Source organism: Peromyscus maniculatus, chromosome 12 (genome assembly GCF_049852395.1).
Source record: "Peromyscus maniculatus bairdii isolate BWxNUB_F1_BW_parent chromosome 12, HU_Pman_BW_mat_3.1, whole genome shotgun sequence".
NCBI classification, from domain to species: domain Eukaryota; kingdom Metazoa; phylum Chordata; class Mammalia; order Rodentia; family Cricetidae; genus Peromyscus; species Peromyscus maniculatus.
Window position 1 is genome coordinate 82,772,802 of NC_134863.1, and position 15,462 is coordinate 82,788,263.

The window sequence follows — 15,462 nt, forward strand, 5'->3', positions numbered from 1 at the left end:
TCCACAATCAGCCCCTTGCAGAGGCGGTAAGAAGCTATCTTGCATTGTTGAAGGTGAAGAGATTCACCAAGATGCCCTGGTGTACTCTCTGCTAGCTAAGCGTTAGATCAGTGGAGACTTTCTATATATACCCTATTGGGTTATGAGACGTCACTCAGATGACATTTAATCAGCTCCCCTGGGGTACAGCCTTTTTTCCACCAGGAAGAATATTCTAATTCCCTAAGCAAAGTTCTAAGTGTCCTTAGCGATAAAGTTGTCTCCCAGTCCCGTTCATGTTGTTACAGATGTCAGGATTGCCTCTGTCAAGGCTGAAGTACATATATTCCCTTTTACTGATTTCTTCAGCTGGGTCAGTTGGTACATCTCGGGTTGACTGCTACCAATTATGGATAATGCTGAGATGTATGAGCATAAAACTTATCTGTGATTTCATTTCCTTTGGCTCTACCCAGAAATGAGTTTCCTGGATCATATGGTAATTCCATTTTGAATTTTCTAAGAAGCCTCCCTGCTTGTTTTTGATAATGTCTATCTATTTGAATTTTCCAGGAGGCTGCAATGCTGTGGATTGTGCTCATGGTTATGATTGGCCAATAGCATGGCAGAAAGAGATTGGGCTAGGCAGCCTGACACAGGGAGATGCTGGGAAAGAAGGGTGGAGTCAGAGCAGTCACGAGAGATGCCAGCCACCAAGCAAGCAGGACGTACAGAAAATGAGGTAACAAGCCATAAGTCACATGGCAGAATGTAGATTAATAGAAATGGGTTCATTCAAAAGTAAGAGTTAGTTAGTAGTAAACCTGAGCTATTGGCTGAGCATTTATAAATAGTATTAAGTCTCTGTGTGATAATTTGGAAGCAGCTACTGGGGTGGGGAGCAGACGATCAGGACAAGAAAACTTCTGACTACAATACAAGGATACTCTTTCCTCTTCATCTTCATCAACATCTCTCAGGTTTTGCATTTGATTGCAAGTTGTCCTGATGTGTGAAAGGCAATATCTAATTGTCATATTTTGCATTTTCTTGATGATTTCTGAAGTTGGGCAATCTTTCCTCTACTTGCTAACCCATTTTGTCTTCTGTGGAAAATTCATATTTAAATCTTTCTTACTATTGAGCTATACGAGTTCCTTATATATTTTAGAAATATATAAAATATTTTAAAATATATAAGAAAAATCTTAAATCTTGGTCTCTACTTTCCTCCAAATTATTGAAAAATAATTCATACTGTATCATGATTAAACATGGACACTGCATTTAGCATTTTGGTAGGTAAATGATTCATTATTAATAACATAATTATGAACAAATACTAATGGGAGTCTCAAAATGGCTCTGTGGGTAAAGGCAGTTGCTCCAAAGCCTGACAACCTGAGTTCAATCCCCAGGACCCACTTGGTAAAGGAGAGGACTGAATCCTACAAGTTGTCCTCTCACCTGCACATATGTGCCATCGTACAAGCATACACGTGCCTACACACATAGATACACACAAACACACACACCCCTCAATAAACAAATAAATCAATACTAAAATATATAAAAAGAAATATACTGGCTTCTAAAAATATAGAGTATACATCTTAAACAGATTTGAGTCTAAAGGAAGAATCAGAACAAAAGCTTAGGGAATGATTCCTTGGACACTGACAATGTGCTGACATCATCTCCCCTGCAGTAACACATGATCCTATGATGCTCAAAGATGTGCTGAAATGTGTTAGTGGTTGCCAAACAGAGAACACAAAGACAATGTAAAAAAAAAAAAAAACCAGGTGTTGTCCAAAATATATTCTTAAAAGATATGTGGGGACTTTAAGATACACACTTCATCATCAAATTGTAAGGTCCCTAATGACAAGAGGCACACATGTTCTGTTTCCTAATGTGCATGCCTGGAAAAACATAACTGGTACATAGTAGGTCCTCAGGATGTCATCACAGCAGAAGACACAAGCCTGAGTAACACAGAACTTTAATGTGAGCATCCAAGTTTGGGCATTTTGAAAAACAATCTGGGAAAGTACATAATGGCAATACTTCTGATAGGAACTGAGGTTTGCGTTGGTAATTTTGGTGCTTTATAGGCTCTATATCTTTGAAAACTTACTCCCAGAATTCACTGATAGCTTATTCTCCTTAGCATCAATTATGATAGAAGACCAGTGTACGTGCCGAAAGCCTAAAGGACCCACTGTCTAGTGAGTGCATTGAGAAATCCCCCAGGTTGTGTGAGATGAATAAAGGTACAAGTATTCACTCCCCAGCTCAAAAGGCCCATTCGAACTTGGGCATAGGCTGAATACTTGGGTCAAAGCAACCTATCAGGGAGGTTGTCCCTAAAGAAAACTGATTCTGCCTCAGCAACCATCAACTGCGTGTAGTAAGTATAGGTTAAGACTTTGTGTGTCCGTCCTCTGTCCACGCTGAAATGTTAACTGGTGTGGTCCCATGTGTATAACTGTATTGTTGGGAGTTAGCAGGCCATTACTGTCCTGCTCAGACGACCAATCATATGCTTTTTAGAGGCAACAGCCCAGACATTTGAACATCACACCTCCATCCTCCAGCAGGTGCCAGGCTATCATGGGGAGTGTTGAGTGGGGTTCCCACAAGAAGTTGCACAACTCTCATCACCAGGGACTGACTGACTAGCAGTATGTGTGTGTGACTTAAGGATGGAAACTGGTTAAACTCAGAATCAGGTGGGCCCAATGAGCAACCACCAGAAAGAAGCTGCCGGCTGGGAGACCCCAGCTAGAGGTACCAGAACCTTATTTGGGGTGCTACAATAAACCCACACATCTCCACTTGACTTCCTTCTAGAGCTAACGATCAACCTGTGGTATCCACAGGGTCACATGTATACTTTACAGTCATATGGAGTCCAGGAGGGGGGGGGGATTTCAGGTATGAGGTTTGACTCCTATTGACCATAGAGGCAGGTACTAGAAGACTCATGCTGAGTCACAGGTCATCATCATCATATGGAAGCTAGCTGAGCATGTACTCTTGCAAGAAGAATGCATGATGAGATCAACAAAGATGCTGCTGTTGCTGCTGCTGACACTTATCAAGTGCTTAGTGTACACTAGGCATCATTCTTTTATTCACCGAAGCAGCCTATGATGTGGATTATTTTCAAACTAGGAAAAGAAGACACAAAGAAAAGACCTCCATGTTGTTGAGTCATGATCTGGAACTCTGACAAAGCCTTTAATCTGGAGCCAGCTTTGCCTTTTCAACAATGGCCCACACCTGTGGGTGGTCATTAACCTCTGTGCTTGACCTCCTAGTCCATTAAGGATTCTCTGAAACATCCAGAAGCATCTCACTAGGATGACTGTCTCTGAGGACCTTAGGCTGGTTTTCAGCCCAACAGATGAAGACATCAATGGCTAAGAGAGACAGAGACATCAATGGCTAAGAGAGACAGAGACATCAATGGCTAAGAGAGACAGAGACATTGATGGCTAAAAGAGAGGGAGATGTCACTGGCTAAGAGAGACAGAGAAATCAATGGCTAACAGAGATATCAATGGCTAAGAGAGAGAGAAAGACATCAATGGCTAAGAGAGACAGAGACATCAATGGCTAAGAGAGACAGAGACATCAATGGCTAAGAAAATGACAGAGACACACAATTGCTGAATTCTAAAAATTCTGACACCACTTAAGTGACAATTGTGCCTTAGTGGATTTCCTCCTGTCACCTTAGAGAGGAGCAGACACAGTTCTGCAGCAGCACCAGAACCTTGATTGCTGGTTTTTAAAGCTTCCCTTCCACGGCATGAGCTGCCTGTGGGAGAGAGAGCCCCACATCCACAGAAAAGCAGGGCCTCCTGGAGCTGGAGGCCCCCGACCTGCAACTACAAAATTCGTGGACTCTGCCTACTACCACCGAGCTTGAAGAAGGACCCTGTTCAGGTAGGATGGATGGCCCTGATGGCACTTTGACCACAGCTTAGGAGCTCCTGAACGGAGAACTCAAGAGGCCTCATCCAGACATGGCTTGTAGAAGCCCTGATAATAAGTGTTGTTTGAAGCCACTGGACTTGATCATTTTCCTAGGCAGCAAGGAACACTAATCTACTGGTGTTTGTGGAAATGAAAATGAGACTGAGCCTAAAGCAAATGGCAGGCAAACAAGGCCAGAGTTCATCAGACTCTATCCCTGACGCAAACAACTTTAAGAAGGAATCATTCACTTCATGGTTTCAGAGGATTAGCTCTGCCCAGCTCTGTTGATTCTGGATCTGACATGAGGCAGAATACCATGACATTGGAAACATGCAGCCCAGCCTATTCATTCACCTCATGGTTGACAAGAACCAGGGTCAAAGGAACAGAAGAAGTGACAGAGGCAGGGTGCACATGCCCAGTGAGCTACTTCCTCCTAGACCCCACCTTCTATCTTTTCAATGTCTTCCCATAATGCCAGCCATATGGTGAGTCCAAGGGGATGTCTATTGAGTAGATCCTCAGGACCCACCCACCTCTTCAAAGCCCATCAGCTGCCAATCAAGAACTTAGGAACCTCTGGGGTCATTCACATTCAAACTGTAACAGCCAGTGAGGCTTCATGAGGGACCCAAAGCTTGCTTGATTGCAGACAAAAGCAATAATCAAACTGTTCATGTTCATGACGGCATTAGAGCAAAGCAGGATAGAACAGTCACTCAGAGTGCCAACAGACTCCTAACTGTGAAGCGGGGACTCTCGGGAGGATGAGGCAAGTAAGGCCCCTCCCTACAGAGCAAGCACGCATTGCCTCGACTTCGCTTCCACCTTTGTCCTAGGAAGTTCATCCCTTGCACTCCCTCTGTCCAAATCCCAGCGCTCCTCTGGCTGGAGTTCCCCAATTCAGGGAGGGCTGTTCTCCCTTTGCCTTTTTAACACCACAAGCAGTGACAGGCTCCTCCCTGACTGTAAGGATGGGTCTAAGGAGGCAGGAGAACAGGAAACCTCCTCCACAGGCCAGGGACTGATATTTCAGCTGACCTCACATCACCTGGATCTGACTTGGGCAGCAAACCTCACAGCTATTCAACATTTTCATGGAAGTCAGGACACGGGGGGGGGGGGGGGGGGGGGGGCGGACACTGGAACAACCACCCATGGAGGTGACACTAAGCACACTTGGGGAGATACTGGGGTGCTGAAATTTCCCCCAGGGACCTTGTTTCTGTGCCCAGGAGCCCCTGCCCTTGGGCATCCTTTCTCAGCTGGGGCAAGGCTGTCCCGAGAGTGAGGAGCGGTCTGAAGGCAGGGTGAGAGGTCTTCCTCTTTTGTGCACACACGGGAGACGGAGCACACAAACAGCCACGGCCAGCCTGCTCCGCTGTCATCAGAGATGGTCAGGAAGGCCTGAAGAAGCTCTTTGGGGTGAAGGGGAGTAAAATGGGTGGGGAAACATTAACATGTCTCTCAGGTAAGCCAGATGGAGGGTATGAGGCTCGACCGGAATTCTACGTTATTACCTTGCCTGGTGGTGGGTGACATGGTGTGCTAGCTTGCCGTCCTAGGTCCATTTCTGTCACTTGGCCAACATTCCCACCCAAAGGAACTTAGGAGAAAAGGGTTTATTCGGCCTACCCTTCCAGGTCACAGTCCATCGCTGAAGAAAGGGAGGACAGGAGCTCAGGTGGAACTGAAGGCAGGATTCCTTGCTGCTCTGTACAGCTTTACCTCCAACCAGGGAGCTCCCTCACAGCCAAGGACGTACAGTAGGAACCATCCAGAAGCACTGCCTGCTGGCTTGCTCCCAGACTCGTGCTTTGCCTGCTTCCTTATGAAGCCCATCTGCCCAGGACCACGGCTACCCCAGTGGGCTGAGCCCTCCTACACCAATTGGCAATCAAGACAACCCCCACAGATGTGCTCACGGCCCAATCTCATCTGGGTAATTCCTCAGTCTCCCTGCTCAGGTGATTCTCCATTTGTGGTAAGTGAACATTTAAAACCACCCGGCACACACCGGAAAGGCCAGGGTGGCAAGCTGAAGGTCTCTGCATTTAAGTACACTATATCAAAAAACTAAGTTTGGCAACATTAAGAGAACTAGGACCCAGAGTTCCGACACCTCTAGCTAAAGATGCTGTATGTGAAAGACCAAACTTAAGATGCCAGTTCCCCTTTCCTGTCAGACCTTCTAAATAAAAAAAAACTCTGTATCTTGGCATCTCATCTAGAAAGTGAGTTTAACAATACAACCTACCTACAAAGTGCTACCTCGGAACAGAATGAACTTAAACACATAAAAGTCTCAGGAGAGTGTACAAACAGTACTTGGGAAAGCAGATCTGCTGTCCTGGTTTGACCACAGCTCTCTGTCATCTTTCCCCTCTCCCTTGAAGTTCTGAGGGATGAGGGAAGCCCCGGTGGCATCCGTCCCCAGCCCCTGCTGTGCTTGGCATTGAGAGCCAGAGCTCCCGGGGCTGTGGTCGGAATTGTGGAATCTACTTTCTTGTGGCATTTTGCTACAGTTCACAATTATTGATCTTGGTTTCTGGGAACAATATGGTTACATATTAGATGCTTTCAGACCCAATTTTGTTTAGATAAAGGGTCACAACTTCCTAATCTTGACACAGAGGAGTAACCAGCTGGGAACCTAAAGTCTGAGGTTCTCATTCCACCTCAGCTGGTCGCTTACTGAGGCCTCTCACTCAGAACAGCTAGGTTCTCCCATCTTGGCAATGAGAACGATGGACTAAGATGACCTCTTCGATCCCCCGGTGGGGTTACACAATCAGTCACTGGTGGTGACAGCCACAGAGGCTCCCCTTTGAAACCATGCTGGCAGGCTTGGATTACCGAGCCTGTCAGTGTCCAGGACAAAGGTACTCTCCTTATCCCCATTTCACAGACACAGAAACTGAAGCACAGAGGATCCAGCACTGGTGCAAACAGAACCAGCCCCTGTGTTCTTTTCATTATTATTTTTTAATTATGTGTTTATGGGTGTCTCTTGTGGGGGTTTGTGCACACGAGTGCAATGTTTATACAGTCTCCAGAAGACAGCACCTGGCCCCCTGGAGCTGGAGTTACAGGCAGCTGTGAACAGCCCAGTGTGGGTATTGGGAACCAAACTCCAGCCATCTGAAAGATTAGTGCAGGCTCTTCACCACTGCACCATCTCTCCAGCGCCCAGCATCCATGCCCGTGATGCCCTTGGATATCTACCAGGACCAGAAATGCTCACTATGTTCCCCACAGTGTACAGTGTGTGTCTGTTCCAGCCCTCTCGGCCTCTGTGACAACTCTAAAGCAGTCCCTCAGATCATCCTTCGAGATCTTCCCTGGAACCTTCTTGAGTCTTCACGACAGCAGCCCCCGACACGCCCACATGCATCTCAGTCCTGGGCTCTGTATGGTGGTCATTTGATAGCCTGGCTGGCTGCTGCTGTCCTGTGGGAACTCTCCGATCTCCCACATAAGTGATGAGCCTTCCAAAGCTAGCAACCATCCCCTAAGGACACGTTCATGCAGGAGTACAGAATGGAGTTCAGTCAACTTCCTGGCAGTTGGAGCAGCCCTGATGAAGGATATCTTCCGTTGATAAAGTCTAGTAGTCCAGAAGACAGGGTGGTGACTGGAGAGAGAAGTCCAGCATATCTTGTTTCACAGTGTCCGAATGAGCTGCAAGGCCACAGAGGAGAAGGGAACCTGCTCAGAGAAGGCAAGGTGAGAAAACAGAATTTTCACAGCAGAATGGGAGCAGCTAGCAGCAGTCATGCCGTGGGAACCTCCTGAGGAGCCCCGGTGACCCCTCCAGCCTCGTCACAGTTGCCTTGGAGAAGTGATGCGTCACCCAGGACGTCATCTCTGTTTACCTTTTTGTAATATTAATGACCTTGCCTGGCCTTTGCTGTTCAGGACACAGCACCTGTCCCTAGAGGGAGTCAACATGCAGCACGTGGACTCTGGGACCTGGACTGGAATCCCATCAGGCCTTTGGGTCAATGGAAATACTTTCTGCTGTGACAGTGACCTGAGTCCAATTCTTCCTTCTCCAATTCCAGAGGCATGGTGGGCGCTGTGTCCAGGGACAGAATCTCATCTCTGCTCTTCCCCCTAAAGCTGACTGTGGGGCAGAGGGCTCCCCTGTCCGCTGCTGTCAACAACAGGCAGTAGTAGCTGCTTGAGAGCTTCTGCCCCTACTTCAGTGACCCCCAACTCAACTGCCTGACTGGAAGCCAGCACTGAGACGGATGCCAGGACTGCACACACCAAGAGGGCCGTATCCCTTCAGTGTGTGTCGAGTTTGCATCCTGTGTCCACACTGCATCCACAGCAGCTGTCGGGAATGTATCTCAGCCCCCTAGGAATACACCCCTGTGGTCTCCACTGTCTGGAAACAGCCACCATGTCTATGCCAAGCAAGACCTTAAAGGAGGGAGAGAGGCCAGGCTCTGCCGTCTGGGAAAGGCTGTAAAACCATCACTGATCCAGAAGGGAAAGAATAACTGCAAGCTCAGAGGGAAGCTCTGACATCATTGCTCTAGCAATGTTCAAGCTTACAGGACCTCTCTGAGTTCAGGAAGCCAAGCCCAGTGCAGAGTCCAGAGCGGCAACGGGAAGGTGTAGCTGTCCACCTGCATCCCTCAACCAACCATCTGCTGTCCAGCGGAATAGACTCTAACTACAGCTCTTCCAGCACAGTGTCCTCCAGGAACTGATACACACACATACACTAACACATGTACTGACATGCGCACGCGATGATATGTACACACCCAAGCACACACATGCTGATGTGCACACATAGTAATATAGGAACTGACCTCTATACATGATTTATGTACACACCCAAACAACATGCATGCTGATGGACACTCACACTAACACGTGAACTGACATATATACATGATTCATGTATATACCCAAACACATACATGCTGACATGCACATACACATGCATTCTTTAAGTGGTGATCTAATAGAAGCCAGTGGAGAGGAGCAGTGCCATCTGGACTTCTGGTCTACCTCCATTATTGCTTTCTAAAATCAGTGGCTGATCCAGCAGCCATATCTGGTGGAGCCAAAACTTGATTAAAACCCCAAAGCCTTTCCTCACTAGCAGCCTCTCTGTATGTGGCCATTGACTGAGTTATCTGCGCTTTTAATAAAGCCACCCAACTACATGAATCATCTAACCTTCCAGCCTGTGGTTTGCCATCTCTTCAACCACTCTGCATAGGAACTGACCCACTACATCTTCATCATGCCTAGTTTTCTAGATTTCAGTAAATCCGTGGGAGACAACTCTCCCACTGCTGTCCCTGGAAGCAAAGCAACATAACAGAAGAGGAGAAGTTAATTCCAGAATCTGATCAGAGACATGAAGATATGCCAGATAATACCCCACCTCCAGACTAGATGCATGTAATTGCTCTTGCCTCGAAATGTGACCTCTGCCTACATCAACAGAGAAATAAAGGAAACCACAAGGGTATCTCAGAATGCCCCAGGGATCGAGAATTTGCCCAGGCTGAGCCTGCTATTTAAAAAATAGTTTAATCCATTTACATTTATTTTTATTTCAGGTTATATATTTGGATCAAATTTTGCTGTTATGCTTCTGATTTTTTTCTTTCTTTTTTCAACCTTCTGTTGTAAGTTTTTTCTTTTTGTTCCTTTTTTCTTAGTGTTCTTTTGAAATTATATGCCCTCACCAATCTACTATGATGCATAGTTAACACCGCATCATCATAAAAAGGGTCATTACTAACATTTTTCCCATCCTGGTATATCCAGTATCTCTAACCTCCATGTAATTTAGGGACCTTTGACCCCTCTTTCTCACAAATTTTGCTTTGCTGTCACCCATGAAATTGCTGTCCAGTACTTTCTTTTTATTTTAAAAAGCCCCCTCAAATTTGATATTGTTCTTTCAGTAAACTTGTTTCTTAGCTTGCCATGGCTTCTTGCTTCCCACGGAAACGGTCCAGCTTCCTTTTTCTTCTTTCAATTCGCATTATTTCACTTGATTGCTCAGATACAGTCTTTGTATATCTTAAAGTATTGTTTTCCCCTCGTATATGTTATACAGCTGGTTCTTAGGGATTGAAATATTCATTCATGGTGGGAAGAAGAAAGGCTCCCAAGGTTCACGTGACAGTCACCTTTAAATGTCAACTTGAGGCAGTTCTGTCTTTCTGGACCTGGGCAAGCAGGAGATGCCACAACGGGCGTTGACATTTGCCACAACAGGCGTTGACATTTGCCACAACGGGCATTGACATTTGCCACAACAAGGACCAAAAGGATCAGGGAAAGGAGCCCAAGAGCCAGGACATCTACCGGCAGCCTCCAGCCAAACTGTACAGGTTTCTGGCCAAGTCAGATTGTGTTGAAAAGGTTATTAATGAGTCGCACTAACCGGCCACCTCTGTCCCTGTTCTGGATGGTGACCCAAAAGATAAAGCTTCCTTGTAGTGGTATTTACTCTGCCCATGACCTTAGGCTATGCAGCCCAAAAGAGGCAGTGCTTCCTGCCATTGTAGTGACCTCTTAAAAGAAAAGGGGGAGGGGTCACAAGGTCCCTTCTTCCTTTTATTTATTTATTTATTTATTTATTTATTTATTTATTTATTTACTTACTTACTTACTTACTTACTTACTTACTTACTTATATCCTAAGAGGTTACATACAATGGCAAGAAGTACCACCTCCTTCGGGTCCTATAGCCCAAGGTCATGGGTGGAGCAAATACCACTACACTTTTAGGATGAGAGAATTAGACAGCCGTGGTTGTGGGCACAGAGATGGTCACAGATGATGTGTGGATTCTCAAAGTGCCCAAACTCTGAACTGCGGGTGAGCAGCCAGACCCAAAGTCCCATCCTCAAGGCTGGAAGTAAGATCCTCACCTTCGACCAGCTGGCTTTGGAGTCTCCCAAGGGCCGTGGCATTGTGCTCCTGTCTGGTCCTTGAGGTGTACTGGCATTTTGGCAAGGCTGCAGGAACCCCACACAGCCATACCAAACCCTATGTCCACTCCAAGGGCCAGAAGTTCAAATGTGCCAGAGGCAGAAGGGCTAGGCGTGGCTATAAAACTAATTCTGGATCTTACTGTCATTAAATAAATAAGTAAATAAGTAAATAAATAAATTAATTAATTATTTAATAAAACTGAGAAAAAAATGTCAACTTGACACAACTTGGAATCACCTGGGAAGGGAGTGTCAATGACAGACCGTGAACATGGGGTTGACCTGTGGCCATGTCTGGCAAGGGATTGTCTTAGTTAAGTTAATCAATGTGAGAAGACCCAGTCCATCTGAGTGCTGCTTCATTTTACACTCTGTAAAGATTCTTGCTCCAGACTGGCTCAGTGGCTAAGTGGGTAAAGGCACTTGCCATGCAAGACTAGAGACTGGACTTCTATCCTAGGAACCAGCATGAAGAAGGAAGGAAAGAATCAGCCTCGGGAAGCCGTCCTCTGAGCCTGTTCATGCACACAGTAATAATAGTCAAAGTTTACTTCTGTTCTTTTGTTTTTAAGATCATTACAGGCTGGAGAGAAATCTCAGGGGTTAAAAGCAAATGCTTCTCTTCCAGAGGACCTGAGTTTGATTCTCAGCACCTACATCAGGTGGTTCATCTGCCTGTAACACCAGCTGCAGGGGATCTAATGCCCTCCTCTGGACTCTGTGGGTATCTACATTCTCATGTGCATACACTTACCCACACATACATACATTCATGTGCACATAGGTAAAAATAAAAAATACTAAATTATTTTTTAAAAAATACTTGTCTTTCTCATGCCATGGCTTCCCAGGATTGTGTCAGTGGATGAAGGTCTGTGTGCCTGTCTGGGTTTAAGGCTAAACTGAAGCTGATATTTCAATCATGAAAGTTCATCAGTAATATTTTTTAAAATATTTTTGTACTCCTATTTTTCCCACAGTGCCCTTCTGGAACTCCCACTGGCCACATGTTTTAGAGGTCCATCTGTTACCTTTTTATCCCTCTGAGCTACATCCTCAGTGGGACTCTCAGCTTTATCTTCAAGTTTGTCTTTCCCAAGCTGTGGTGACAACTTGTCCATTCCCACTTGTTTCTCCTTCCCGTTGCATAGCGAAGTGTATCGCACATTTTGTCACTTTGGACTTCCGCTTGGATTTTTCCTACCTGTTGTAGGACTTGACTTTCTCTTTCAAGGAGTACGATGTCCTCCCGTATTTAAAACAAGCCTGTATGACGGCCCAGCGACGGAGATGTGAGCCTGTCTCTGGCATGTTAGCTCATGAAGAAACCTGACCCCTGTGCCCTTGATTCGGCACTGACCCTGACCCCACAGAGTCCACCAGCTCTGCGTTGTTTTTGTTTGTTTGTTTGTTTTGTTTTTATACTAGGCTGCTGTTTGATGGGGGCAGGGCTTGTTTGATCCTGGCTGGTACATTTGATGTCATAACTGCAGACGGTACAGGCCTGCGCATTAACTCTTTCCTACCTAAGGTTGAGTGTGAAACCTACATCTGGAACTCAGTGGACTTCTGATCACCATCCCAATGACAGAATAGCCCTTATTTCTGGGGTTCAAGGTCTCCTCAAACCCTCCCTCTGACCGTTTGGCTGGACACTCTCCTACTGCTCCGTGTATCCCGAATTCATGACAGATTCCTTAATTCCTAGGCTCTGGTTATGACGCAACTCTGAACTCTTGCCTCTGGCCCCTCGATCTCTTCCTTCCCTGCACTTGAACTCATGTGTGGATTTTCTCCATTTCCAAAACTTCAAATAATAGAAGAGGCTTTCCAATGATCTCACTTTGTCATCTTGACCAAAAGTTCCAAAAAGAATCTTGGAAGCTTAGAGGAATTCATTCACGGCCAACACTTTCCTCTCAACTAAATCCCTCAACATATTCTGCAAGGCACCACCAGCCTAACCCCCCAGAAGCAGCCACAACAGGGAAGCACTCTTGAATAGTGAGTTTGGAACTCCACTCCCCACATCGCATCTTTTGTGTGGCATCAAAAACAAACGAGTCAGTTCAGCCAAAGAGACGTCGCTGCCGCTGCATCCTGCCCCGCAGGGATGGGGTTCACTTTATGAGAAGTACTGTTTTTCTTGGAAACACAATTTTGCAGAGAAGACCCTGCCTTCACAGTTCCTCACGCTCACCCCATGCATGCTCAGGAACTCTGGGCATGTGCATGTCCGTATGCAAAGCTGAGCAGGCCAAAGTCGAGCCGCTCAATAACACACAATAGAAATGTTAACTGCACTATCGATTTCTGATTACATTTGTATTGCCTGTTTAATTTTATTTTCCTTGCAGGAAATTTTTTAATCAAAAATCCAGTTATTGAAAAGCCCATGAGCCAAGTGATACTGATGAGACCGGAGGAAACACAGTCATTAAATCTGCAGGCTGGTCCCTCCTCCACCCTCCACCCGCCCCCAGCCAGGGTTCAGAACCCAAAGCGCCCCCATTTCCAAGCGAGAGTAAATGCATGTGACCTTCAGCTCTGCGGAGGTTCACCTACTCTGATTAACTTTGCCATGTTATCCCATTAAATAAAAACAGTTTTGACACCCAGAGACTAAAGCACCCTCGAGATAACACAATAACGCCCTGCAATCATTCCAAATTGGATTGCAATAATTCGTTTAGGTGACCATACATATTTGTTATGTGTAATATGAAACATCGCAAAATGAAATCAATAGGAATGTTTCTCGTTAATGAAGATATACTGAGCTGTTATGTGTGGGTTGCGGACTCGATACCACAGAAATCTTATTTGTATTATAAATTTCAGAGTATCCTGAGAGTTACAAATGAAGATAGCATTTCTTAGAGAAGTGATGGCTGGTCATTTAGGAAATTATGTCATCAATTTGATGTCATTTCTTGGTCTTTCAAGGTCTTTGCATAATAACATAGTCTTAGAGGTTCAGGTAAAACAAAATTCTGGCTAAGTGATTACGTATAATGGCTTGCAAATAAACTTCTTCCCAAACTTTTACTTTAAAATGATAGTTCTCAAAAGAATACAGCTTTATCTGACCATCAACCTGTAATGCACATTTCAAGATAATTTTTTCCTATTTTCATGAAAACTGAAGCTATTAAGTAGAGATAGGTAATTACATGCAAAGATACAAATTACAGATATTGGTTTTTATATTTAAAATTATATATATATTTATATATTTTTTTATTTATGGGGTAGGGAGGGAGTGGTGTGTATCATGGTGTGGTGCACATGTGGACAGCCTGTAGGAGTCAGTTCTTTCTTCCACCCTGTGGGTCTTAGGAACGGAACTTAGGTTGTCAGGCTTGGCAGCAAGCACCCTTACCCCAGGCATCCCACTGGCCCCATGTATACATGCATGTGTATATATACCTACACATATATACATAAATATATATGTACACACACATGCCAGACGCTGAGCCTGACATGCATACCACTAGAATGCTCTCAACCCACATACTAAATACAACGTTGTGTAGTTCAGACCTGATGCATTTTCTTTTATCAACAAATAAGATTGTTCTACTTTCTATTAACTGAACACTGTCTCAAGTGCTTTTAAAAGGCTAAGTTCATGACATCTTTCTGCGTCTTGGACATTATGGTGCAATCACAGTGCACAGTGACCTTGCCACACTGCTGGTAGTGCTATGATCCTTGAATCCCCTGCCCATCTGTCAGTCCCTGAATCCTCCAACCCTGGCCACCTCCGTAAACAGATTTTTCTTTTTGGGCCCCCGGTTCACAAAATAATAATAATAATAATAATAATAATAATAATAATAATAATAATAATAACATGGAGACTCATGATGGAAGCTCAGCCTTAGCTTAGGTTTGTTTATGACAGCTCTTCTAACTTAAATTAACCCATATTTTTTAATCTACATTCTTCTGTGTGCTTGTTGCCTATCACCATTCTGCCCATCCTGGTTATTCCATGTCTGGCTGGCGACTCCGCCTTTCTTCCTACCAGAGCTCTCTCTGTCCAGAAGTCCCGCCTATACCTCTTGCCTAGCTATTGGCCATTTAGTTTTTTATTAAACCAACCACAGTGACACACCTTCACACATTGTAAATGAGTATTCCATAGCACACCTCGACTAAAGGCCTTCAAGGTGGCCAACCAGGCAGACCTTCCACATCCCCCATGCACTTCCCTCCCTCTCGGAGATGTGGCTGACCTGTCCTGTTGACCCTGCTGATACTCTGGGGTATTCTCACTGTGGATCAAGACCTGCTAGTATATCTCAGAAATATTTTTCTACTATGCCCCTTCCCCAGCCCTCTCTTCCCATGAACCTGACTTTAGTTCAGGCTTTTATACTTCGATGCATCCCCTTATCTGCCTCTCATTTATTCTTTACCCACCCCTACACACATTTTGTCTTTGCCTCACTAAAATCCTATCGTGTCTCCTTTATCTATGGGAGGCTTTATGGCCTCCCCGGAATG

The 15,462-nt window shown here is 45.1% G+C and overlaps 1 pseudogene; it reads left to right on the top strand.

The window, feature by feature from the left end:
• Window positions 1-4,736: 4,736 nt before the first annotated feature.
• On the top strand, window positions 4,737-11,096 carry LOC102918070 (large ribosomal subunit protein eL18-like; annotated as a pseudogene).
• The last annotated feature ends 4,366 nt before the right edge of the window (window positions 11,097-15,462 follow it).